The sequence below is a fragment of the Primulina huaijiensis genome, chromosome 18 (genome assembly GCF_012295235.1).
Source record: "Primulina huaijiensis isolate GDHJ02 chromosome 18, ASM1229523v2, whole genome shotgun sequence".
Taxonomy (NCBI): domain Eukaryota; kingdom Viridiplantae; phylum Streptophyta; class Magnoliopsida; order Lamiales; family Gesneriaceae; genus Primulina; species Primulina huaijiensis.
The window spans coordinates 15,848,905-15,851,327 of NC_133323.1; the positions used below are offsets into that span (position 1 = coordinate 15,848,905).

Sequence of the window (2,423 nt, forward strand, 5' to 3'; positions counted from 1 at the left end):
ATTAAATGTTTTATAATATAAATATATAGTTTTTGTTTTATTAAATGTTTAAATATTATATGTTTTATACTTTTCAAAAAATTGAGATGATTGAAGTTTTTCTATTTGGAATCGTGTTAGGTCTAATTCCTATTACTGTGGCTGGATTATTCGTAACTGCATATTTACAATACAGACGTGGTGATCAGTTGAACCTTTGATTTATTAACCTTTCTTTTTTTGATTGACCTCCTCCTTTCTTTAATTCAAAGGGGGTCAAATTCAAATTCTGTTTCGCAATTTCATAATCCAACTTTGAGCGACGGCCCTTCCACTCGGCACCGTCGCTCTGTAGGATTTGAACCTACGACATCGGGTTTTGGAGACCCACGTTCTACCGAACTGAACTAAGAGCGCGCTCTTTATCAGGATAGATAAGAGACTGTAAAGAAAAGGATTCTTTTTGTAACCCTTAAATATATAGTTTCATAAAAATGAATGATTCCGTCCAATTTGATCTCAATTGATTCCTCGTTACTACTCCTTTGAGTCGTAAAAGGTAGGGATGACAGGATTTGAACCCGTGACATTTTGTACCCAAAACAAACGCGCTACCAAGCTGCGCCACATCCCTTCAATTGTTCTATAGTGTCATTGTAGAGAATTCCTGTCTTGTTTTCCATATCCATAGTTCTTGCAGTGAGAAACACAAAATTTCTGCCCATTTCGTCTTTTTAGTTTCATTTAACATATAATATAATAATAAGAAAAGGAAAATCTTATGGATCATTGTACATTTCAATTTGAATTAGGGATTTCGTGTACAACTCTAAGTGGCCCTTAACTACATATGCATCTGATATATATGCATTATCTTTATTTTATGTATTACAATAAATAAAAAAGGAGGTTTTTCAATGCGANACCATTTAAATGTTTGTTTGGTTTTACCAGCCATTTAAAGTGGGAACCTTGATTTACTATATATAAATATATCATAATATTAATTTCTTGGTACCATTTAAATGTTAGTTTGGTTTTACCAACCATTTAAAGTGGGAACCTTGATTTAGTGTTTACAAATATATATAGCACAATAAATACTTGACCACATTTATAAGTTTTGGTATATATATTATATACTTATAAGATAATAATTTATAACATAATATAAATATGATTATTTAATATATTGGAACCATTTTATTAAGTGGATTCCAATATTGTTCGTTAATGTTAACTTTATTAAAATACTAAGAGTGGATCCTTTAATCTCAACTACTTAAATTAAAATTGGAACAATTAAAATTTACCCATTAAAGATTCAAATAATTAAAATTAAAAAGAAACAAAAACAAAAATAAAACAAAAAGACATTGTAGTGGACTTGTAATTACCTTAGCTTCCCTGTGGATACGATATCGGACTCACCGAATTATACTACTTGTGGACAACCTGCTCTTGGAAGTGCAACAATCAAAGTGACAACAGTCCTGCAGAAAGCTTTGACACAGTCAGTCTTGTTTTCATACTAAACTTGGTAAGACGTAATAAATAACTTTGTACAGCATTTAATGATGCAATAAATGTTAGTACTCGGTAAAGTGATGGTAACATTCAAAACTAGTTCTGTTTGCAAAAAAGACGTTAAGTTACTCTAGTTTAGACTGAGTTCTTCTTCTGGTTTTCTAGTCCGTTAAAGCTAAGTTCTGCTTCTGGTTTCGTTAGCTGAAGACTACTGCTTTTATATTGCCTACTGATTTTAACTAAAGATCTGCTAGTTTTAAATCCCATCGTCACAATTAGGTTAAGTCTAACAATTTTCTATTTTGTGGGGATGCCAAAACCTGGATGTTAGCAGAGATAAATAATGGCAATCTAAATCATAATTATTTTAAAATAATTTGAACAACGAAAGTTTTAATCATTAGTGCCAATGTCCCTGTAAATGGTTTCTTCATTATGAGCATCTTGATCTCTTCTGGCAGAAGATTCCGCCATGTCTCAAGTTCTTCTCTCTTCTGCTTGTCTTCTTTCTTCTGCTTTTCTTCTTTCTAATTCTGGTTCTGCTTCCCCTTTTTTGGCATCATCGGCTAGAACTCGAGCAATGAAATCATTCATGCGTCCAGAAAGATTTAGAATTCCATTGTTGAGCATTTCTAGATATGGTGCCTGATTGGAGACTCGATCATTGAGAGCAATGAGAGATTGAGATTGGGACTCAATCTTGGCATCCATAGATTCCATGGTGGTGGAGACTGAACGAATAAATTCATCATGATCGGTGAGTCGTTTGAGTATGTCAGTTTGACCGAGCACGATGGAACCTTGACTTCTGGAAACATCTTGACGAAAAACAATGGTCTCAGCATGCATTTTACTCACAGATTCTGTCGTGCGAGAGACTTCTTTAGATACACGGTCAAGGAAAAACTTGGATCCAC

General features: G+C 33.2%; 2 non-coding genes across 2 annotated transcripts; both read right to left on the reverse strand.

Annotated features, from left to right (window-relative positions):
* Positions 1-321: 321 nt before the first annotated feature.
* Positions 322-396, reverse strand: TRNAW-CCA (transfer RNA tryptophan (anticodon CCA)). Its single transcript has one exon. It is a non-coding gene; the product is annotated as a tRNA-Trp (tRNA).
* A 143-nt stretch (positions 397-539) lies between these two features.
* On the reverse strand, positions 540-613 carry TRNAP-UGG (transfer RNA proline (anticodon UGG)). The gene has a single exon. It is a non-coding gene; the product is annotated as a tRNA-Pro (tRNA).
* Between the last annotated feature and the right edge of the window lie 1,810 nt (positions 614-2,423).